The 26,125-nt window shown below is 43.5% G+C and overlaps 1 pseudogene; it reads left to right on the plus strand.

Annotated features, from left to right (window-relative positions):
* Positions 1–5,556: 5,556 nt before the first annotated feature.
* The window catches only part of LOC139317665 (E3 SUMO-protein ligase KIAA1586-like), a 51,128-nt pseudogene continuing 30,559 nt past the window's right edge, over positions 5,557–26,125 (plus strand).

Below are 26,125 nucleotides of genomic sequence, written 5' to 3' on the forward strand. Positions count from 1 at the left end.
GGATCCAAGTCTCAGAGTTCTGATTTGTTTGGGTTCATTAGTCGGAACATTGACACAGACTGGATTACCTGGGGTACCGGATTTTGCAAGATGGTGTAGAGATGGACCCCGAAAATGTGTGGGCAATCTTAGAATGGGAAGTCCCTCGAACGAAGAAACAATTGCAAAGTTTCCTCGGCTTCGCTAACTTCTACCGGCAGTTCATCCCTACATTTGCCCAAATTGCCTTGCCCATCATGAATTTACTGAAAACAAGTGGGGTAACCAAGCCCAGACCCAGTTAGTCCTTAAAATGGTCACTGGAATGCCAAGTGGCGTTCAAGAAGTTGAGGTACCTCTTCACTGCTGAACCAGTTTTAATGCACCTCAAACCCAACAAACCATTCATCATTCAGGCAGATGCCAGCAACATGGCTGTGGGAGCAGTGCTCCTCCAGAAAAACGTGAATGGGGAGGTACAACCTTGCGCCTACACCTCTCGTAAGCTCTCTGAGATGGAAAGCACCTCCAATGCTATGTGAACTACCAGCAAGACAATTGGGCTGAGCTTCTGCCTTTCGCTAAAGTGGCATACAACAACTCTGTACACAGTAGCACCGGTTTTACTCCTTTCCGGGTAGCTACTGGCATAGAATTCATGCCCATGCCAGATCTCCCTCAGCAAACCCCTTCGAATGCATCACTGGCCGAATGGATCAACACTCTACAAAACAGCAGGCCCCTAGTTTGTAAGGCACTGGAAGCCACAAAAGAGGCACAGAAGAGACAGGCTGACAGGAAGAGGGCACCCCAAAAGGAGTTTAAGATAGAGGATAGTGTGTGTCTGTCTACTAAGTTCCTGCAGTTAGGGCAACCCTGCAAGAAGCCAGGGCTTAAGTACATAGGACCCTTCCCCATCATCCGGATCATAAATCTGGTGACAGTAGAGCTGAACCTGCCAAAGAACCTTAGGTACATCCACCCAGTGTTTCATTGTAGACTTGAAACATTTTCGTAAATTGCCCCTGCGACCAGACACTGAGCCAGCCCCTCCTCCCATATGGGTAGAAGCAGAGAAACATTTTGAGGTTAAGGAGATCCTGGACTCTTGAATCCACAAAGGGAAGTTGCAATACCTAGTCCTGTTGAAGGGGTTTTCTCTAGCAGAGGCAAAATGGGTGGGAGAAACACATGTCCGAGCCCCTAAACTCGCACTCTAGTTCCACACCAAATGCCCAACAAAGCCAGGGTGATTTGTGGCACACTGCAGAAGAGGTAATGCTAATAATGTATGTGTGTTTGTTCTGTTTCAGGAATAGTCTTCCTCTTGGAGGGGCAGCATGACATGGCTGAAGCATGTCTTGTAGGGCAAACCCTGCTCACAGCCAGACAAGAAGCAATGGATGGAATGATTGGAATATAAGGGAAGTATTGGGAGGGGGTCCAAAGGAATGCATGAGAGCCGACTCAAAGCTTGCAGCTATGCCAACACCTCAAGGTCAACCAGCTGGGAAAGTCAAGTCCATTACCCGAACAACATGAGCATAGTGGATTGAAGGAAATAAAGTGACTGTGGGATGGCCGGGGAAAGAGGGGATGTTTAATTATGCTATTTGTGTGGGAACCCATTAGAATTAACTTTGCTACTTCCATATCCATGCCAGCTCAGTAAATTGTGCTCTTGGAAAATGAAACTGGCCCAGGAGTCTTTATTTGCTGAATGAACTGCATGGGATGGTTGACACATACACATATACACACATGCACACACACACATTGAAACAGTCTCAGCTGGTATGCACATATATATATATACATTTAAACATGAAGGCTGTATAAAAAGCAGCAGCAGGCAAAAGACATGGATCAAATAGAATTCTGAGGAACGGCGAAAAATGCAGTGGGAACTTTTCTAGTTGCATTTCATCACTAGCAAGGTTGAAATAGATTTTTATTTTTGTATGAAAGCTGTATTGCAGTCATCTTGTATACTGAATCTTTTGGTGGGCAAATCATGGGTGTTCTGTTGAATCTTTGTAAAAAAAGAAAAAAGAAACATACTTCTATTTTTCCTGGTAATTGCCAGGCGTCAACACAGAATCCAGGGCATTAAAACAAAATGTGTGTATGTGTGTGTATGCCTGCGACCCTTTCCTTCACACAGAAAGGAATCACCTCCATGATCCTGCTGCCTTCCCTGTGTGTGTGTGTGTGTGTGTGTGTGTGTGTGTGTATGTATGCATGTGACTCTTCCTTTCACACAGAAAAGGATTGCCTCCCCAATCCTGCTGCCTTCCCCAGTGGGGTGTCTCTCTGTGTGTGTATATATGCCACTGCTTGCCACTGCAGCCCCCCACCCCCCAGTGCCTTGTCAGAAGCCGCAATCCTGGGCCAAGTGTCTTGCTGACACCGCTGCCCTGCCTGCCACCGCCACCTGCCAGTGCCTCTACGACTTGGTAGAGGCCCATTCCTCAGAGCCCAGATTGGCTGCTGGGAGGCATGGCTACTTGTCCCTTGGGGCAAATCACCGGAGTACAATTATCCCTCTGCGAATCACCCACAATGGGGGGATGGTGGTGGAGGACTGGGGGTCCATTGGTGGTGGAGGCGCGCTGGCAGAGCATCAGCTAAATCTGAATGCTCGCTCTGAATTGGCTGTGGCTGGAGGGCCAGGGTGAAGGGGGCATGAGCATGTGGTGGAAAGTAATTGTCCCATTCCGCCACCATCTACTGCAAGGACGCTGGACCTGGATGTGTTTCAGAGGGAGCTGGTTATTGTTCCTGCTGGTCTATGGGTCTGTCGGGTTAAGTGTGGTGATGTGTCAGTACTTCTCCGCCCTGTGTCTGTGGCTAGTTGTCTTGTGGCCCTGTTCCAGGTGACATATGCCCATTTGGGTAGAGTGGGCTTGGAGGACCCTCTGCAGGGGCATGCAGAATAATTTGTTCAGCATCTGTCAGACACAGTCACTTGAATTTACTCACAGTTGGATGCCAGCTTTGTTGCAGGTCCTGAGGAAGTGCCTGGGGAGGAGTTCTACCTGGTTATCTGAGAATTGAGCCTGATGAAGTGGACAGGATCCGTAGGACTGTGAGCTCAGACACCTGCTGTTTAGACCCATGCCCCTTCTGGCTGGTTGAGTTGGCCTGGGGGTGTCTGTCATGTGAGTTGGTTCTAGTGGTGGTAAATTATTTGAAGGGTTATTCCACTACCCTTTAAAGAGGCTTTGGTTCACCACCGCCTCACAGGTCATGACTGAACACTACTATACTGGACAACTTTTATCCAGTATTGAACCTCCCCTTTTGGGGGAAGATTATTGAGAAGGTGGTTGTGCAATAGCTTCAGAGCACCCTGGATGAAGGGGATTATCTAGATCCTTTTAAGTCAAGATTCAGACCAGGGTATAGGACAGAAATGGCATTGGTGGCACTTTTGGATGATCTCTGGCATGAGCAGGATGTGGGTTGTGCATTCATCCTCACCCTACTTGACCCCTCTGCAGCTTTCAATACCATAAAACATGGTATCATTCTGGATCAACTCAGAGGGGTAGGTAGCATGGTGCTATGCTTGTTTAGCTACTTTCTTAGGGGTCAATTCCAGTCGGTGGTGATTGGGGAGGACAGATCCTTCCCTTGGCCCCTGCTATGTGAGGTGTCACAGGGGTCAGTGTTCTCTCCACTATTTAACATCTACATGAGGTCACTGGGTGAGCTCATCTGTTATCATGAGGTGAGGTATCATAAGTATGCTGATGATACTCAATTATATATCTCTGCCTCTGGTGATCTAAGGAAGCTGTGGCCACTTTAGCCTGGTGCCTGAAAGCTGTGAGGGTCTGGATGGGGAATAAAAGGCTTCAACTGAACCCTGGACTGAGTAGCTTTGAGTCTTGGGGCCTGCCAGTTCTAGGACTATTCCATCCTTGATGCTGGATGAGGTCCACAAACAGACCCTGTGCACAATCTGGTGGTCTTCCTAGACTCACAACTCCTGTTCTACTGTAATGTGCTCTAAATGGGGCTGCCCTTGAAGAGTATCCGGAAACTTCAGCCGGTGCAGAATGCAGTGGCGCGGGCAGATATGTCTGTTTCCAAAAGAATAAACATTATACCTCTGTTCTGCATTGATTACCATTTTGTTTACAGGTCCAATTCAAAGAGCTGTTTTATTACCTTTAAAGCCCTACATGGCATGGGGCCAGGTTATTTGAGGGACCACTTTTCCCCGATTATATCTTCCCATCCCACCAGATCCAGAACAGAGGGCATGTTCCAGGTCCTGTTGACTAGGGAGTTTCATTTACTGTGTCCTAAGCAGCAGGTCTTTTCTGCTCTGGCCTCCACTTTTTGAAACAGCCTTCCCCCAAAAGTGAAGCTAACTTCATCCCTTTTAGCTTCCCAGAGGTCCCTCAAGACCTGGTTGTATTAGTAGGCTTTGGGACCCCAACGGGCTGGTGAAATATTGAGATGACTCCAGGGTAATTAACACCTCCTTTTCACCAAATCTCTTTTTTATTGTTTTTGTGCCTTTTATAATTTTAACGTTTTTAATATTAATATTAATTTGTATATTTTGTTTTTAAATTTGTTGCACACCACCCTGAGTCACTTTATTGTGAGATGGGCAATTATATAAATATGATTTATAAATAAATAAATAAGTAATATGTTATTTCAAAATAATTATGTTAAGACATGGAATAAAATTAAGAAGGATATGTTAAAATGGGAAAATTACATCTATCACTAATAAATAAAAATGATAATAATAAATAATAAAAATAATAAAAATGAATTTATTTACTAGAATGATGTTTTTATTTCAAACAATACCTGTATTGTCAACTGATGTACCATTTAAGCAATGGCAAAAAGATATGTTGGAAGACAAATCCGGTCTGGTTCCAAGCCGGGAGAAGGATGCTGGAAATAAAATGGAGGCTGATTGGAAAGTAGGACTCTGCTTATTTGGATGCCAGAAACTTCAATGACATCAGCAATGTTTCTGGGGTGGCTGAACCCTTGCCTTAGGAATGGATGGATTTTTTTATAGGTTTCTGGGGTTTTGTGTTTTAGATGTGCCAGGGCAGGGGTGAAATCCTCTCTCACTACACAAAAACACAAAATCTCACAAAGCTGTATGTGTGGTAGTTGGTTTTTGAGCTCTCTGTGACTGTGAGGTTCCTGCTTGTTGCAGGGGACATTTTGTGTGCTTTTATATTGTGTGAGAGTCAACCGACTCTCACACAATATAATTTTTATTTTTGTTATTGTTGTGTAAAGTGTGATAGTTTGTTTTTGAGCTCTCTGTGACTCTGTGAGGTTCCTGCTTGTTGCAGGGGCCATTTTGTGTGAAGTCCAGCTGCTTTTGCATTGTGTGTGAGTCAGTTGTGCAGCTTTTGTGTTATTTTTGTGTAAAGTGTGATAGTTTGTTGTTGAGCTCTCTGTGACTCTGTGACTCTGTTCTTGTTGCAGGGGCCTTTTTGTGTGCTTTTACATTGTGTGAGAGTCACTAGTCCTCAGCTTACAAAGAACCTTTTTTTCCTTTTGCAGTAGCGGCCTTTAACAGGAAGGATGAAAAGGCAACAAACTTTGATTGGTTTCTTCGCCAAGAAACCAAAACTGGCACAACAACCATCAGAATTGGCCTTGGATGATCCAAAACCATTCCAAGCATCCCAAGCACCACCACTTCCATCACTTGAATTTGGAGAAAGCAGCAAGTCAAGTATTGAGTCACCCGAGCCCGAAATTGGAATTAATCTTCCTGACTGCTGGACATTGCAACAGCTGAGAAGCTTTCAAGAGAAGTATGAGGGATTGGAAGTTACAAACAAGAAATTAGGTTGCAAGTACTGTGCAAAACATGAGTTCGCAATAGACAGCGGTGTTCATGTGTCCAAAGAATGGAAGCATTTCAAGATTGAGGCATCTGGGAAAAATAAAGAAGTGCAGCAGGCGTCTCTAAGGAAGAAAATGAGAGAACATTTCACATCAAAAGCTCACACCATTTGTAGAGACAACGTACAACAAGGGGAGCAAGGTGCCATAACAAAAGCAATGGACAAGATGTCTGAAAAACATTAGCACCACTTGTAAAATGTTCAAAACTGTTTACAGCCTGGCAAAAGCATGTAGACCAATTTCAAGCATAGAAGAATTGATAGAATTGCAAACTGAATATGGAGTAGATCTGGGAATAGGATTGCATTCAAGGCCAATAGTTGTGAAAATAGTTGAGTGCATTGCAAATGAAATTAAAACTGAAATGTTTACCAGCATTATTGCACAGAATCTGAAAATATGTTTGATCATTGATGAAGCCTCAATGGTATCGTGCAAACCAGTTGTGATAGTTTTTGTAAAAGTTGAGGACTCGGAGAACCCACCAACAATTTTTGTCAAGCTTGTTGAATTGAAGAAACAAGATACAGAGACAATATGTTCTGCAGTTCTGGAAAGTTTACGTAAGGTTGGGTTTATCCAGAACTACCTACAAAAAAATATAATAGCGTTTTGCTCTGATGGTGCCAGCGTTATGCTTGGGAGAAAATCTGGAGTGAGCACCAGAATAGCAAAAGAGTTTCCAAACAGCATCATATGGCACTGCTTGAACTATTGCCTCCAACTTGTTTTAGATGACTCCATAAAGGAAATAAAGAAAGTAAAAAAATTTAAAATATTTATTGATAAGATATGCTCTATTTTTCATCAATCCAATAAGAACCAAATTGAACTTGATGAAATATCTGAAGAACTTGACATTGACATCATAAAGATTGGTAGAGTTTTTGGACCAAGACGGGCTGCCTGTAGTTTAAGGGCAACTGTAGCTGTGTGGTGTGCTTATCCAGCACTACATCAGTATTTTCATGCAAATGCAAAATACTCAGGTATGGCTGCCCGTCCTGAAAATAAATATTTTTAAAATGATTTGGCATTGATGATTGATATTCTGGAAGAAATCTCACTTCTTTCAACTGCACTGCAAGCAAGTAATACGGACATCATAAAGGCTGAAAAACTGGTGAGAAGATCAATGAAAGCATTTGAACTGCTTACAAAGGGAACAGAGATGGGTTGCTACCAGTTCGGACTGGTTTGGGAGAACCATTAGAGGAAAATTGATGTGGTTCCCTGAACCGTTAGCGACCTTTGGCTGGATACGCCCCCAAACCGGTCCCCACTCGCTCACCCCGCTCGCCCGATGTTTGCCCACCCTGCCCAGCCACTACTTGCAGAATCTAGCCCCGTACTTCTTCTCACCACTGCTGGCAAAGGTAAGGTTGAAGGACACGGGTGGGTGGGGGAGGGAGAGCTGGTGGAGGGGTGATACCAGCAGCGGGTGGTGGACTGATGCGCATGGGGAGGGAGGGGAGCGCGCGGGAGATCGCGGCACCGGAGCTCTTCCCGTGCATTTCCCCCAGCTGGCCTGGCCTGCGAGGGAAGTACGCAGGAGATCCTAGCTGCAGTTTACTCATGAGCAACATTGGCCGGGAGAGGCAGGGAGAAAGGCCAATGATGCTCACGAGTAAACTGAGGCTCCTAAGGGGGGAGTCAAGCCTCCCCGCCCACAACATCTTCACCTGAGGGCATCGCTGGCAGCCACTTCCTGCGCCTCCCGTCCTGTGCTTTTCCCGCTGCTGCGCGGCGTCCTCGATGCACGGAGGCAGGAGGTGGTGGTTTCTTTTGCTGCCTGCCTCTAATCTGCAGTTTACTCGTGAGCATGGTGCTCACGAGTAAACTGCAGATTACAGGAAGTCAGCAGATCATTGGTTTACTCGCTCTGCTGCTTACCTGGTAGAGCGCAGACTGGCAGCTCCAGGTCATCTCAGCTGTTGTGTGCAGGGAAAAACCTTGCAAAGTAAAGAAAAACTTCTGAGTGCGAGAAGTTAGTTGCCTCACACTCCCTGCACGCAATGGCTGAGAGACGACCCAGAGCTGCCACTCTCCGGTAAAATGTGTGTCTCGCAATGGGGCGCAATTTGGTGTGGCAGGTGAGGCAGGGGATGGGGGGGGAGCTCGGCAAGCTTTGCAGCTGTGTGGCTACAAAGGTTGCTGTGCTGGCTTCCTTCTCCCTGCCAGCCAGGCCTCCCAAAGCCACCAGCGTTGCAGCCGCTGCGCTGGGACTGATAGGGGCAGCAGCAGCCCTTTTTGTCTTTCTCCAGCTGGGCGGAAAAAAAAGGAGGGGGACTTCACAAACAAAAGAGAATTCTTTCTTTTGGCACCGGAGCCAAAGCTAAAAGAAACTGGTGGGGAGAAAAAGAAGGAGGGTAGGAACAGGGGAAGGGCAATTTTTTCGTTGTTTTAACTCTGTAGCAACATCTTTCTCTGCCCAGCAGCAGAGCTTTTTTTTTTTAAGGTTAGTCCCCTTCTTCCCGGGAGAGAGAAGAGCGGGGGCAGGGAGAGAAAAAGAAGGCAGCGCGGGATGGTGGCGGGTGGGAGCAGGGGGCGTCTTAGTTCCAGCCGGTTGCTGCTTCCTTGGGTCCCTTCAACTTTTCAGTCCCAAAAAGCGGCTGAAAAATGCCCTCCTCCATGCACCATTTTCTGTCCTTGCCTCCTTCCCATTTTTATTTGGCTTTCCCTCCCATCCTGAAAGGAGTTTCAAGCAAAAGGAAGGGGGGGGGAGAAGGATCCGGAAGTGGGAAGGGATTGGGAAGAATGAGAATGAGGAGGGCTTCCCGGCTCAGGGAAGGCTTGGAGTCCGGAATCCAGAGCGCGCCTTTCCCCTTTTTTCTTGCTGCACTTTTATTTCCAAAGCCCACCCCCTCCCTCCAGTCCACTCTCTTTCCCTAAAAATGGAGCTCTTGGTCTGAAGCGGGTGGTGTGTAACCAAAGCAAGATTTAAAGGAAACAAAGTTGAGCTAGTTTGTAAGGAAAACAAGTACTGTCAAGGTTCAGTGCAAGCTATACTAGTATTCCAAACTAATGAGTCTTAATGTCTGGTTAAAATGGGTAGTACTTCCATTTAAAGAAGAAAAGCATAGCTCAGACTATTGCTATGATTTTTTGCTCCTATATTCTGTTGTTTAAATTTTGTTAATGTAGAAATTTTACTTACAGCCTATTAAACAACGGAGCTAGCTGACTGCCTGCAATCATGTGTATCTATTAGTAAATCCCACTGAAAGAGAGTAGCCTTACTGCCAAGTAAACATGCATAGGCTTTACGTAGTTGAGAGATAGGGTATCGATTAGTATCAGGTGTATTATAGAGAGAAATGAGAACTTCTGTAACAACAGATACTTTGTGCCCAGACCATGTGTGTGTGTGTGAGAGAGAGAGACAGAGACAGAGACAGACAGACAGAGAGAGAGAAAAAGAAAGAAAGAGGGAAGGAGATAGATATAGAAGAGAAAGAAAGAGGAAGGGAGAGAGAGAGAGAGAAAAAACTCTGTGCTATTATTTTTAATTGTTCCATTATTTATCATGTGTTAATATTTTACACTGTCCCTACACCTAGAGTGATTTTACTGCCTTTCTTTTGCCCAGGGCTACCACATATTTTTCAGGGATTTACATGCATTCAATGTCTATAGTCCAGAGCATAAATATGTGCATGTTTATTTTGTACATCAGGTTGTATAAGTCCATCTTAATATGCTATTCCTGTTATGTGATGTTTTGTATACATACAGAGAAAGAAGCACTCTTGTGATCTTTGACTTTTAGGCTTGCTGTCAAACATCAGCCATAATACTAATGACTGTTTTGAACAATATGCATGAATGGCTATTTTATATGTGAAATTATGACTGAAATATTTCTCCACCTATATTGGTTCTCACTGTCAGGAAGTTTCTCCTTAGTTTTAGGTTTCTTCTCTCTTTGTTCAGTTTCCATCCATTGCTTCTTGTTTTGCCTTCTGATACTTTGGAAAATACATTGCCCCCCCTTCTTTCTGGCAGCCCCTTAAAAGCCTGTTGCCTATCACACTCTTGGGCAAAGCACGTGAGCCATTTCCTCCTTTCAGTGGTCCATGAAAGTACAGCTATAGTATGGAGATAATAAAGTTGAAAAAAGGTGAACAACATTTTTACAGAACTATAGATACGTTGAGGCTGGGTGTGACAAGGAATGGCTGGGAAGGGAGGGGCCAGGCGAGGCACCCCTTGACATGAGTGACATTGAGTTGGCCACACCCACCCAGTCACAGGACCATCAAACCACGCCCACTGTCACATGACCATCAAGCCACACCCACAAAATAAGTCACGCCCACAGAACCGGTAGTAAAAAAAATTAGAACCCACCCCTGAAAGGGAAAGGTTCCATACGAAAGAAAAGTTGATGGGGGGCGGGGGGCGGAGCCAGCTGTCAGCTCAGAAAGTTGTGTGAACGGGCGCTCCGTGAAACACAACTGATTTCCAGCCATCCTGCAGGCTTCTCTGAAGCCAAAGTTACCCTGGAGGGGAGACTTGCAAGGAAGGTAGCCGATTGACAGAGTTTGGTGACCAGGAGGCAGCAGAATTTTTGACGAGAGTGGATGGGGAAGAAGACGGCCTGCAATGGCTGAATTGTAGAGCTGATGGATGAAGATAGCGGTGTGAAAAGTGGTACGTTGGTGGACCGAATTTGGTGGAAAAGAGCTCCAGCTTCTAAAGAGCGAGAGGAATGGGAGGAAAGTGGATTGAAATCCCTGGGTGGCTTAAGAGAAGAAGTGCATTGCTCCTAGAAGCACAAAGCCGAAGACACCAGCCAGAAGATGATGAATGAGACTTCGTCAAAACGTTGCCAAGGTACTTCCAATGTACTTCCAATTTTACACGGGAGAAAACTCGAATAACCAAAGACATATATATCCTTCTTCATAGGATTTATGAGTGTTTTTCCTCTAGCCAGGTTTTTCCTACATAACCAAGGTTTTTCTGCAGCCCTAGCTGCAGGAAACCCTAGGTTCCTACGTAACCTTGGTTACATAGGAAAAACCTGGCTAGAGGAAAAACACACATAAATCCTACGAAGAAGTAAGAAATATATATATATATATTTGTTTTCTGAGGTTTTCGCGGATGTTTGTATGTAGGTCTTTGGTTATTCGGGTTTTCTCCCACGTAAAATTGGAAGTGTCTTGGCGATGTTTCAATGAAGTCTCATTTGTCATCTTCAGGCTGGTGTTTTCGGCTTCGTGCTTCTAGGAGCAATGTGTGATCGCAGCTGTTTCTTCCTTTTAACTGCCAGTGGGGATGTGAACTGATTGGGTGGGAGCTTGGCTGTGTTCTGATTGGGTGAAGGTGTGTTCTGATTGGTCGGGGCTTGGCTGTGCTCTAATTGGATGGAGGTGTCTTCTGTTTGGGTGGGGGTTTGGTTGTGCTCGGGTTAGTGTGAGTTGCAGGGGGATTTGAGCTGGTGAGCTGCATTGCTGTTGTTTGGCTTCGTGTTCGTGGTCGTGCCACATCTTCATGGTGAGTGTCAGTTTGCTTCATGTATGGATTGGAGGGGTTTAAAGTGGCTAATGATGCAGCTGTGGTCTGGCTTCTGGTCCACGGTCATGCCTCATCATCGGTGTGGGTTTGAGTTTGCTTTTTGCGTGGATGTGTGGTGGTGACATCCTGTGTGGTTTTCGTGAGTGTGGGTCTGGTGTCATTCTTTGTGTTAGGGACTCGTTTGTCAATAAGGGCGGGTTTCCAAATAGCTGGTAGGCAGGAGGTATCTCGTTTATTCATGCTGTGTGGGCGTTTTTCTATCTCGATGGCTTCTCTGATTATTCTGTTGTTAAAGTGTTCAGTTTTGGCGATAGTTCTGGTCTTTTTAAAGTCAATTTCATGTCCTGTGGCTTTAAGGTGTTGGACCAGGGAAGAAGTTGGTTCCTCTTTTCTGACTGAGTTCTTGTGTTCTTCAATGCGTGCACTTATTCTTCTGTTGGTTTGTCCGATGTATGTGGTGGGGCAGGTGGGGCATGGGATTTCATATACTCCTTGATTTTCTAACTCAATTTTGTCTTTGGGGTTTCTTAGGATGGTGGATATTTTTCGGTTTGTGCAGAATGCTGTCTTGATGTTGTGTTTGTGGAGGATATTGCTGATTCTGTCTGTGGTGCCTTTTATGTATGGGAGGAGGGCTTTGCCGTTTTCTTGTTCTCTGTCTTGGATTTTAGTGGGGGTTTCTTTTTGGATTAGGTTGGTAATCTTATTTCTTTGGAATCCATTAGATGTTAGTACGTTAGTGAGTGTGTAGTTCGGTTTTTAGGTGTTGTTCGTCAGCTAAGCGTTTTGTTCTAGAGATGAGTGTCTTGGCTACGGAGTTGATCTGTGCTGGGTGGTGGTGTGAGTGCGTGCTGATAGCAGTTTGTGTGTGTTTTCTTCTGGTAGATGGTGTGTCCTAGGGAGCCATTGGAGCCATTGGATTTTTTGTAGACTAAGACATCCAGGAAGGGAACACTTTGAAACCTAAGCTCTAGAAAAATCTGATCACAAACCCAAACTCTGGCTCAGATACGTAGATGACACCTTCATAATCTGGCCACACGGGAAAGAACAACTGGACAACTTCCTCACACACCTCAACAGCCTACACCCCAAAATACAGTTCACCATGGAAACAGAAGCTAACAACCAACTTCCCTTCCTGGATGTCTTAGTCTACAAAAAATCCAATGGCCAAGACACTCATCTCCAGAACAAAACGCTTAGCTGACGAACAACACCTAAAAACTGAACTACACACTCTCACTAACGTACTAACATCCAACAAAGCTTCTTCTTCTTTTTTTTTCCAGCAGATGGCAGCACTACTCACTCTCCTACCTTTCCTACAGTTAAAAGTCCAGATCTTCTTTATTGAAAGCTAATTTTTAAAGAAAGAAAAAAAAAGTTAAAAAGAAAAAAGCAAGAAGGAAAGACTTCACAGTAAATCAATCCCAAATCAGACAGAAATTTTAAAAAGGGCACAATTCCAAAAAACAATATCTTCCCCTCTCTTCTCTTTCAGTCCAGTCTTGGTCAATGTTAAAAAGCAATTAGTTTAAAAACCTTCCAAATCAGCAATCGGGTTTAAAATAGTCTATTCCAAAATAAATTTGCCGCTTAAATTTCTTTGATCTTAATCATCCACACACTTGTCTCACAGGGTGTACTTGTCAATTTTTTTAAAAAAAATTCTCTCACCACATCGGATAACTGTCCTTCCTCTTTCTTCCTCCCGAAGCTGTCCCAGCCTTGGCAGCCGCTATGGCTGCTTCCCCGCTGCAGGAAAAAGGGCTTTCCTGGGTCTACCAGGGACTCTGCGGTGTCCCTGGGATTGCCAGAATGTGCCCTCCACTACCACAGTCAAAACTAGACTGTGGGGTCCAAAGTGGACCGTCTAGCAGCAGGGCTATCGGCAGGGATTCTGGAGCCCCAAAATCACCCGTCCGTTTCACCGCAATGTCAATTTCTGGTAAAATTAGGGAAATTATTTATATCACTGTCACAACAACAAAAAAAAAAGAGGGGTAGCATTGTATATTAAGGAAACAATACTGGCCAAACCAATTTACAAAGATGAAGAGAGTAGGATTTTGATTGTGGAAATAATATTAAATCAAAAGCGGATCCTATTAGTAGAAGTCTACGCCCCCAATGGGGGACAGGAACAGTTTTATAACAAACTGCACAATATTATTCGAGACATCGAATGTGACAATCTCTGTATTAATTTTAATTTAATTTAATTTCCAATTTATATACCGCCCTTCTCCCTGAGGACTCAGGGCGGTGTACAGCCAAGATAAAAAACATAGAATACAAATATTAAAACATTTAAAATATATATAAATTTTGGCCCGAAGTTAAGAATCACAAACTAATTAAAAGAATTTAAAAATTTGTTCTAAGCCAACCCGGCTTGCTGAAAAAGATAGGTTTTCAGGGAACGACGGAAGGCATTGAGGTCATGGATTCTTCTTATCTCCGGGGGCAACTGATTCCAGAGGGTGGGAGCCCCCACAGAGAAGGCCCTCCCCCTGGGGGCCACCAGCCTACATTGTTTGGCTGATGGCACCCTGAGGAGGCCCTCTCTGTGGGAGCGCACGGGTCGATGGGAGGTCATTGGTAGCAGCAGGCGGTCTCGGAGATAGCTAGGCCCTATGCCATGGAGCGCTTTAAAGGTGATAACCAACACCTTAGGAGTGTTGTGTTAGGAGATTTTAATGCAATAGCAGACAAAGAATTAGACTATAGAAGCAACAAATTAAAAAAAGGAATTAGAAGAATTTTGCCTAAAACTTTCTTCAAAATGGTAGACGAATTAAATTTACAGGACACCTGGAGAGAGAGAAACCAGGGGAAGAAACAATATACATATTATTCTAATAGACATCAGTCCTGGTCCAGACTTGACATGATATGGATGTCAATGGAATTAAATGCAGAAGTGAAAGAAGAAATCGACACAAATACATGGGCAGATCATAACCCAATGAGGGCCTATTGGAAAGGACAAAAAAATAAATAAATGGTAAGATGGACCCTAAATAGGTCAATCCTAAAAGAGGAAAAATTCAGGCTGACAATGGAAAAACAAATTGACTTTTTTTTAAAAGAAAACAAGAAAGAAGATACATCCCTACAAAATCTATGGGACACTGCGAAGGCATACATGAGGGGAGTCGCTATATCATATATGGCGAATAAAAATAAAGAGAAGAAACAGTGACAAACACCTAGAAGAAAGGGGGCGGGGCCAGCTGTCAAGAGGGAAAGCTGTGTAAAACGGTGCTCTGATTTAGAGAGTCACTTTCACAGCAATTTTCAATCGATCGGCAGACTTTGTGGAGTCCCAGATCCCTTGGAAGGGGATTGGAAGAAAGGGGCACCCTGCGGTGCAGCTCTTGGCGGTCAGGATAGCGGACGACAGGAAAGCCTCGGAGAAGCTGATCGGGGAAATAAGTTGGCCCTTAATGGTGGCAGCAAAGAAATAACAGCAGACAGATGGACAACAATAGCGGTGGAATAGCGGGACAATAGAGAAACAGATCTGGGGTAAAGCGATCTTGGCAGCCTCTTGCGAGTGATCCGGGGTGAAAGATCTTCCCGGAGGATTTTTAAAGAGGGAAGAGGAAGAAGGAGGCCCTAGGAAGGAGGAAGTTCCCTCCAAAATACAACGGCGAATGTCAAGTTTGGCCTTAAAAGAGATTATTTCAACGTGAGAGATAACATTGGTGGAGTGAGGAAAAAGAGCCAAGGGGTAATCTTGTTACTATTGATGATTTGATATCAAGGAAGCAGACAATTCAAAGTTTGAGAGCGAAAGTGCTGATTAATCGGAGGTTACGGACATTTTGAAGAGAGACTGATTGCTGAGTAATATAACAGGGAGTAAGGGAGACACCTACTGGCCAAGGACAAACCAGAGATAATTCATAGAAGGAAAGTCAATTCAAAGGAATATAAGAACTACTTTGGTGAGCTTGTTGCCAACTAACTTATAAATCATGGAGAATCTATGTGTAATTTTGGATGTGACAAAACTTGTGAAATAGGGTTCATATAGAAATAGAGAAATTAATTGTATTATATTATGGTGTTAAGGTGGGACACCCTTAAGAAGAAACTATATTTATGATTACTACTTTTTTTTTTTACTATTTTGATTACTATTTTTTACTATCTACTGCATTAATTATTGATATCATTAACATAAGTGATTCAATGATATATTTTGTTACTAATTAATTGTCAATATTGTTGAATGTTTTAGATTGATACTTTGGAAGGATAGATTGATATATGGACGCCAAAACTAAAAGACACCTAAAAATATATGATATCTAGTGAAAGCTGTAAATTTAAGCACTGATAATTGAATAGTTGAAATAGTGACAGCTTGGGTGTGCTGGAGGAATATAAGAGGATTATAAGGAAGTGGGGAAGTTGGTTTAAAGTGGTGACAAAGATGACAAGCATTCCTAATCTGACTAGAATTGGCACAGGAAAGAGGCAGGGAGCCCAAACTACGACAGTGGAACTGAGTCCAGCAGGGCAAAGGTCCATTTATTTATTTATTTATTTATTTGTTTAAATTTCTATACCGCCCTTCTCCATGTAGGACTCAGGGCGGTGAACAGCCAAAGTAAAAACAAGACATACATACAAAGCATACAAAATCTAAAACTGTTTAAAATAATTAAATAATTTTGGCCGTAATTAAAACATTCCAATTTAAAATCCATTTAAAATTGGCTCAAGCCAGCCCAGCTAGTTGAAATAAATGGGTTTTCAGGGCCCGACGAAAAATCCGGAGGTCTGTTATTGTACGTAGCTCTGGGGGGAGGTTGTTCCAGAGGGCGGGCGCCGCCACAGAGAAGGCTCTCCCCCTGGGGGTCGCCAGCCGACATTGTCTGGCGGACGGCACCCTGAGGAGGCCCACTCTGTGGGAGCGTACTGGCCGGTGGGAGGCTATTGGTGGCAGAAGGCGGTCTCGTAAGTACCCCGGCCCTAAGCCATGGAGCGCTTTAAAGGTGGTCACCAACACCTTGAAGCGCACCCGGAAGACCACCGGGAGCCAGTGCAGCTCGCGCAGGAGAGGTGTCACGTGGGAGCGCCTCGTCGCCCCCAAAATCCCCCGCGCGGCCGCGTTCTGGACCAGCTGGAGCCTCCGGGTGCACCCCAGGGGGAGCCCCATGTAGAGAGCGTTGCAGTAGTCCAGGCGGGAAGTGACGAGTGCCTGAGTGACTGTGCGTAGGGAGTCCCGATCTAGAAAGGGGCGCAACTGGCGTATCAGGCGGACCTGATAAAAAGCCCCCCTGGCCACGGCCGCCAAATGATCTTCTAATGACAGCCGTGCATCCAGGAGGACGCCCAAGTTACGAGCCCTCTCCGTGGGGGCGAGTGATTCACCCCCAATAGCCAGCGATGGCGTCAGCTGGCTATATCGGGACGCCGGAAGCCACAGCCACTCGGTCTTGGAGGGGTTGAGTTGGAGCCTGTTTCTCCCCATCCAGGCCCGCACGGCCTCCAGGCACTGGGACATCACTTTAAGGGCATCATTGGGGTGGCTTGGGGTGGAGATGTACAGCTGGGTGTCATCAGCGTACTGATGGAACTCCACCCCGAAGCCACGGATGATCTCACCCAGCGGCTTTACATAAATGTTGAACAGAAGGGGCGAGAGGACCGACCCTTGTGGCACCCCACAAGCAAGGTGCCTCGGGGTCGACCGCTGCCCCCCTGTCAACACAGATTGCGACCGGTCAGAGAGGTAGGAGGAGAACCACCGCAAAACGGTGCCTCCCACCCCCAACCCCGCCAACCGGTGCAACATGATACCATGGTCGATGGTATCAAAAGCCGCTGAGAGGTCTAACAGGACCAGGATAGAGGAGCAACCCCTATCCCGGGCCCTCCAGAGATCATCTACCAATGCGACCAATGCCGTTTCCGTGCTGTGCCCAGGCCGGAAGCCGGACTGGAGCGGGTCTAGATAGACAGCTTCATCCAGGTACCGGGGAAGCTGTTGCGCCACCACACTCTCAACAACCTTCGCAATGAAGCGAAGGTTGGAGACTGGACGATAGTTAGCCAAAACAGCCGGATCCAGAGAAGGCTTCTTGAGGAGGGGCCTCACCACCGCTTCTTTCAAAGCGGCCGGCAGGACCCCCTCACCCAAAGAAGCGTTAACAATCTTCTGGAGCCAGCCTCGTGTCACCTCCCGGGAAGCCAGTACCAACCAGGAGGGACACGGGTCCAATAAACATGTGGTCGCGTTCAGCCGTCCCAGGACCCTGTCCATGTCCTCGGGAGCCACAGGATCGAACTCCCCCCAGATAACACTCTCAAGACCTGTCTCAGTCATCCCGTCTGGACATACCCAGTCAGAGGCCAGCCCATTCCGAATCTGAGCGATTTTGTCATACAGATACTGCACAAAATCCTCAGCTCGACCCTGCAAGGGGTCATCCCGCACTTCCAGATGGAGGAGGGAGCGGGTCACCCTAAACAGGGCGGCTGGGCGATTATCTGATGACGCGATAAGAGCGGCAAAATAGCTAGTTTTCGCCGCTTTTATCGCCACTAGGTAGGTCTTAATATGAGACCTCACCAGTGTTCGGTCAGGTTCGGAGCGGCTGGTCCTCCAACTACTCTCCAGGCGTCTTTTCCGGCGCTTCATCTCCCTAAGCTCCTCGGAAAACCAAGGAGCTAGGTGAGTTCGGTGCCGGGTCAGAGGCCGCAAAGGCACGACTCGGTCCAAGGCCCCGGCAGCCGCACTATCCCAGGCGGCCACCAGGTCTTCAGCCGAGTCATGAGCCAGAATCTCAGGAAATGGCCCAAGCTCCATCTGGAACCTATCAGGGTCCATCAGGCGCCTGGGGCGGAACCACCTGGTCGGTCCCCCCTCCCTGCCGCAGGGTGCAGCGGTTAGAAAGTCCAGTCGAAGGAGCGAGTGGTCAGACCATGACAAGGGTTCGATGGCTATATCCCCTATATCGAGGCCACTCAACCACTGACCAGAGACAAAAACTAAGTCCAGAGTGTGTCCTCCTGTGTGAGTGGGGTCATGAATTAACTGAGTAAGGTCCATGGCCGTCATGGAAGCCATGAACTCTCGAGCCACCTCAGACGTTTCACCGATAGATGGCAGGTTGAAATCCCCCATGATGGCAAGTCTGGGGGTGTCCACCGCCACCTCGGCTATAACATTAAGGAGCTCGGGCAGGGCCGTTGCCACGTGGCAGGGAGCCAGGTACGTGACCAACAGGCCCATCTGTACTCCACGACCCCACTTCACAAAGAGGGACTCACATCCGGCTATCTGTGGAACAGTGGTCTCCCTTGGATCCAGACCTTCCTTTATAATAACCGCCACCCCCCCCGCCCCTGCCCTGAGCCCTCGGCTGATGAAATGCATGGAAGCCGGGTGGGCATATATCCACGAGGGAGACTCCCCCCTCCTGGCCCAACCAGGTCTCCGTAATGCCCGCCAGGTCCGCCTCCCCCTCCTGAATAAGATCGTGAATGAGGGGGGCTTTATTAACAACGGACCTGGCGTTGCACAACATCAGCCGGAGGCTCTGGCCCTGAGAATCTGGACAACCTGGGGAACAAGAAAAGCATTGGGGACCGGAATGCGCAATCGCTCTAAGATAGCGAGTGCGCATTCCCCGCACATGATATGGTCCCCAGCTTCCGCCATATCTGCCCCTCCCACTCACTATGCTGATGGAACAGCCCTCTTCAAATCGAACTCCAACCCCCTCCCCGACCTCCGGTTCTACGTCCCTAATGTCGCAGCCCTTCGCTAAGGCTGGTCTTGAACCCGGTGGATTTCCCCCAGGACCCACCCTAATCCCCCCCGAACCCCTTAAAATTTTTGTTAAAAACTCACTAAAAAACCCACTTAAAAAACCCCTCAAACTCTTCTTAGCCGCATGCCATCTCTCGGGGCTCCAACGCCCGTCATCAAGATAGGCCCTCGATAACGAAGAGGGCCAGACCTGCGAGAGGGGGGAGTCTCGCAGGGCACGAAGGTCATTCACCGAGTACATCATTGAAGAAATGATAAAAAGGGAAAGATCAAATTCATTTAAAGATTTACAACAGATGCTGCAAACAATGCAGGATGTTATGCTGAAAAACCACAAGGATTTGAAATGAGAGATAGGAGAAGTAAGGAGTGACACAGGAGAACTGAAAGAAAAGATGAGATCAATGGATGATAAATTACAAAGGCACTGAAAAAAGTGATTTATGACAGTGGTGAAATTCAAATTTTTTTTACTACCGGTTCTGTGGGCATGGCTTGGTGGGCGTGGTGTGGCTTGGTGAACGTGGCTTGGTGGGCATGGCAGGGGAAGGATACTGCAAAATCTCCATTCCCACCCATTTATTTCCAACAACAAATTATGAAAAATGAGCAAAAATTACAGGAGATGGAGGAGAGAATGGGAAGGGAAGAAAAAAGAGTGGAGGAGATGGAAGAAAGATTAATACAAGTTAACAAAGACCTTGAAATGTCGGTCATTCACTTAGAAACAGAAAAGGCAGCCCATTACCTACGATTCCAGAATGTGAGGGAAGAAAAGAATGAGGATCTTCTGGAGATGATGGCGGACTTATTGGCAGGAGCAGTAGGAATTGGAAAAGAGGAAATGATTAATGAAATGGATGAAATCTATAGGATCCATAGTATTTATGCACATAGGCATAATTTACCTAAATAAGTGCATATTAGATTCGTCAAAAAATCGATTCATTGATTTTTTCTTTTAAAAGCGTCTGCTGATCAGGCAACTCAGCTGGGATCGTCAGAGGCTTTTAAAGGCATTTTTTTTTCCTACAACCTCTTCTGCTGAAGAGGTTGTAGAAAAAATGCTTTTAAAGGACTTCCTGCAGTGACGTCAGCGTGTAAGGAGCGAGGGGAACGAGGCTCCGTCCCCGAAGCTTCAATTTTCTTGATTGGAAGCCGTTTTTGGCACTATCGACCACGGAGAGGTCGACAGAAAAAGGAGGACTCTCTAGGACCTCGGGGGCGACAGCAATCACCCTGAAGGTTCAGAGGAAACCCTCCTAATTCCAGCCAGGAAAAAAACCAGCCATTTTGGCTGGCCGGAGCGCTGTCAACCGATAAGCGTGGAAGTGAAGATTCAAGAGAAACATCGGTAAAGACTAAGTAGATTGAGATATAAAGGTATAATCATAAGGACCTAAATACATTGGCGAGAATAGGACTCCAAAAAGCGGCAGCAAGATCGTCAAGCAAGCGGCGAGAGACAGTGATCGGAGCGAAGCTCAATACACACAATGACAACGCAGATCTGACAGGCGAAAGGAACGAGTGACAGACAAAGAGGATTATAAGTAAGCGGTGGATTATAACCTTAAAATAACACAATTTGACTTAACAGAGGAAAAAAGGATTATTTAAGAGAAAGATTGTAGAAAGTAAACCTAAAGAACTGAGACTTTTTTAAGATCGTTGTGAGCGGAAGGAAACCAACTGAACAGTAGCGAATGGCGGACTGAGGATTTGGAGAAGGAAACTTTCACTTTGTATCCAGCGACAATAGTAAATTCAACTACAGACACGAGACGTGTAGTGAGACATTAGATACATTGACGCTGTTGCCAAAGGAGATACAACCTGCTACACAGGAATATTGGAACAATTGATTTACTTGATTTACTTATGGATTTAATAGAGGATATTGAAACAGAACTGGGACAGCTGAGTGAAAAGAGGGCGAACTGAAGAACGAAGGAAGAAGGAAAGGAGAAGGAAGCAACCCCAATTGGTTTGAGAGTGATATACTTGAGAACTTTAAATATTAAACTACTAAATTTCATCTATTTTAAAACTTACTTAACTTTGCTTAAAGAATATTAATATCCAATTTGAAATTATTATAATACATAATAAGGAAATGATTTAACATTACTATTATTATTATTATTATTATTTTCTCTTATTGTCTTACTATTTCCTACCCTATTGAAACAACTATATAGATTGCAAAATAATATATTGATTAAGTGGAATTATATTGCATATTGACTAGAAAGTTAGATATTAATATAGACATTGCATAGAGATTGTTATAGATATCATTAAGGAATAATAATTGTAATAATTAATATAGGTAGCATATATTGGTAATGGTGATACAACTCAATAGAATACTTTAGATGATTTATAGAGAACTTTAATCCCATTGATCTATTATAGAAAGGTTATATAGAGATTGTTTAATTTTAAAGTGAATTTAAGTATTGTGATTATTTAGTATTTAAGTATTAATTGCATTATACTGTTTAGGGATAAGAATAGAAGAATGAATTGTTAAAATATTGTTTTTTCTCCCTAACCCCTTCGAATTAATTATCCTGATCCTTATATAACGATATTTCACCCACCCCCAATCAATTAGTATATGAAAATTTGGGGAAAATTAATACAAAAGACAACGATGGCAACATCTTCACTAACAATAACTAAATCAGGGAAAAAATTAACAACAAACCCAATACCTACACAATCTTCACCCGCACAACAAAAAACTATAGACACGATGTTAACGACAGACAAAGAAAAAGCTGCTAGTGCACACAGCATACAGAATATACAGTCTATACTAGCTATGATTCAGGAGGGGATGAACAAAACCCAAGAAACAATTGCAAATAACCACGAAGAAACAAAAAAGAACCATGAGGAATTGAAATCAGAAGTAGGACAAATAAATGATAATATTAAAAAAATGGACGATAAGATTGAGAGAATACAACAAAACATAGTTAAAAACGAAGAACGAATCCAAAACATGGAAGCCAAAATGATTCTAACGGAGAAAAAGATGGACAATATCGAACAAAATCAAATGGAGTCAACTAGAGAACTCGAAGAGTCAATTACCCATTTAGAATTAGAAAAAGCATCATTCTTCTTACGATTTCAAAATATTGCAGAAACAAAAGGAGAAGATCTAAGAGACCTGATGACAGATATATTAGTAGAGGCTACCCAAAAGGAAAAAACCGAAATTAGTAGGGAAATTGACGAAATATATAGAGTCCATACGAACTATGCTCGTAGGAACAAACTACCTAAAGAAATACATGTTAGATTCGCACGTAAAACTGTAAAAGAAGAGATCTATACGTCCATGAGAGAGGGAAAACCCTGCTACCAAGGGAAAGAAATAATAACCTTAAAACAAGTTCCAAGAAGAATAAGAGAATACAGAAAAAACTACAACTTTTTGACAACCCTACTGATTCAACACAAAATAATGTTCCGCTGGCTGGTGCCAGAGGGAATCTTAATATCCTGGGACGACAAAAAATATAAAATCGATACGATAGAGAAGGCACAAGAATTCTTTGATACTCACTTTATAATAGAAGAGGAACAGGAAACTAGACGTGATTCAGATAATGTAAACCAGGAATACCCCACGGGGGAAACAAAAAAAAGGGAAGGAAGAGAAGGAGCCTAGGGAAAGGGAGAAGATGGAGAGAGAAGGGGCTAGGGAGAAAACGCATATGGTAACAAGAAACACAAGTAAACTTAAACTAATAAAGAAAAACTAAAGGAAATGGGACGAGAGTTGAAATTAATCTCAATTAATATAAACGGCCTTAATCTACCAACCAAAAGAACACACACTTTCAGAAAACTTCAAAAATTAGACATAGATATTATCAACCTACAAGAAGTACATATCAAAAAACAACATCAACAGTTATTAGAAAACAGAAAACTTGGAACACTATTCACCTCACTATCAGATCAAAAAAAAAGAGGTATCGCAGTATACATTAAAAGCCACATCCAGGCAAAACAAATCTACACAGATGAAGATGGCAGGATACTAATGATAGATATTAAGATGGAGACCCGAAATATGTTATTGATATCAATATATGCCCCGAATGGGAGCCAAAAAGAATACTTTAAAAATATACACGATAAAATTAAAGAATTAGACTACGAACATCTATGTATAATAGGGGACTATAATGCAATCGTTGATATGGAATATGACTACCAAAGTAATAAAAAAAATAACTCTAGGAAAAAGACACTACCTGATTCTTTTAAGGACATGACTCAAGAGTTACAATTGAAAGATGCCTGGAGAGAACTGAATAAAATTAAAAAACAGTATACTTATTATTCAAATCCCCATCAGTCCTGGTCCAGACTAGACATGGCCTGGATGACCGCAGAATTAAGAGAAAATATAAAAGAAATTGAAATCACACCGAATATATGGGCGGACCATAGTCCTATAACAATAGTCTGGAAAGGCCAACCAAAAAGGGGACGATGGATGATGGATAGAGAGATCATTAAAGATAAAGAATACATAGAGATGATAAAGAAAGAGATGGAGATATTTTTCCAAATAAATAACAGGGAACAAACATCATTACAAGTCCTATGGGACACTACAAAGGCATATATAAGAGGATTAACAATCTCATTTAAGGCGAAGAAAAACAGAGAGAAACAGCAAAGAAGAAACGATTTATTGACGGAGCTCAGAAAACAGGAAGCAGAATTACAGAACAGACCTGACAAGAAAGAGATCAAGGGGAAAATAAATCTCATCAAACATGAAATAAATTTAATAACAACAACAGAAATAGCTAGGAAAATCAAAATGGCAAAACAAAACCAATTTGAATTCGCAAATAAAACAGGACGTTGGTTGGCTTATAAACTAAAGAAAGAAAAGGAAAAAAAAATAATACACCAACTACAAGACGAACAAGGGCAATTATAGCACATGGACGAAGAAAAAAAGCGAATCGTAAGAAATTTTTATCAGGAACTATATGCACAGGAAGAAATTCAATTGGAAAAAGTGAAAGAATATATAAATAAATCCAACATTCAAGAAATAAAGGAAACTCAAAGAGAACTCTTGAACAAACCAATATCGATGTCAGAATTAATGGAAGCAAAGAAGAAGCTGAACAACAATAAAACACCAGGTCCAGACGGCATCCCAACGGAATTTTACAAAATTGAATACCAGCCAATAGATGACATTTTATTACAAGTCCTAAATGAAGCAATCTTAGAAGCCAAAATTCCCAAATCATGGATTGAAACAATCATCACTCTGACACCCAAAGAAGACTCAGATCTCACCCAAACCAAAAACTACAGACCTATATCACTTCTAAACGTAGACTATAAACTATTTACATCAATCATGGCCCAGAGAATGAAGAAAATTATCGTGAATTACATCCATCCTGATCAAAATGGATTCATTCCAAACAGGCAAATTAACAAGAACACAAGAACAATAATAAATATACTGGAATATTATGAGCAAAAATCGAATGAAAAGATGGCTCTACTCTTCCTTGACGCACAAAAGGCGTTCGACAATCTTAACTGGGGATTCTTAATACTACAATTAGAAAAAATGGGAACCGGCGACAAATTTTTAAATATGATTAAAACAATATACTCAGACCAAATTGCAAAAATATGGATAAACGGAGAGACAACAGACCAATTTAAAATATCTAAGGGAGTGAGACAAGGATGTCCCCTCTCTCCTATATTATATATATTAGCATTGGAACCACTGTTGAATGAAATCAGGAACGACAATGAAATAAAAGGATTAAGAACAAAAAACCAGGAGTATAAATTACAAGCATTCGCAGACGATGTAGTATTCATTTTAGAACGACCAAAACAATCAGGACTGAATTTACTAAGGAAGATAGATCAATATGGCGAAGTGGCAGGATTGAGAATTAATAGGCAAAAAACAAAACTACTAACCAAAAATTTGACAAAAACCCAGGAGAAAGAATTGGAAGAGACATTAGGAATACAAACAACAACCAAAATAAAATATCTAGGAATCTGGCTCACCAATAAGATATCATCCCTCAAAGAAGACAATTACATCAAATTGGCCAAACAAATCCAGAAGGACTTAGAGGTATGGAGTAAGTTGAAATTATCACTACTAGGCAAAATTGCTTCAATTAAAATGACAATTCTACCAAAAATACTATATCTATTTAGAACAATACCGATAAACCCAGGAAAATCATACTTCAAAGACCTTGACAAAATGATATTAAAGTATTTATGGCATGGAAAAAGAGCCAGGATTAAACTGAAACACTTGCAGGACACTAAAGAAAGGGGTGGTCTGGGACTACCAGATTGGCAAACCTATTACATTGCAACAGCTTTAACTTGGATTAAGGATTGGATGACACTTAAAGATAAAAGAACACTAGCACTAGAAGGATTTGACCTGTCAAAAGGTTGGCACGCATTTCTATGGGAAGAAAAGCCCAGACAACATGAACACTTCAGGAGACATTATATCAGAGGAGCACTGGCAAAAATTTGGACTGAAATAAGGAGAAAACACTACGACAAAATCCCAAGATGGCTATCAACCATGGAGGCCCAAATCTACCCGAACACAATGGACACAGACAGGATGAAAACCTATGACGAATTGTTGAACACAGAGGGAGATATGAAAACAAGAGAGGAACTGAGACAACAAGGCACGGATATTGATTGGTGGCCGTATTTACAGATAAAATCAAGATATAAAAGTGATATGGAAAAATTTGGAATCCAAAAAGAAAGAAATGAATTAGATAAAATTATAATGCAATCAGATGACAAATTAATAACTAAAATATATAACTATCTATTAAAATACAAATTGGA

Source organism: Pituophis catenifer, unplaced genomic scaffold (genome assembly GCF_029215685.1).
Source record: "Pituophis catenifer annectens isolate HBS135680 unplaced genomic scaffold, rPitCat1.0.hap2 SCAF_5, whole genome shotgun sequence".
In the NCBI taxonomy this organism is placed as follows: domain Eukaryota; kingdom Metazoa; phylum Chordata; class Lepidosauria; order Squamata; family Colubridae; genus Pituophis; species Pituophis catenifer.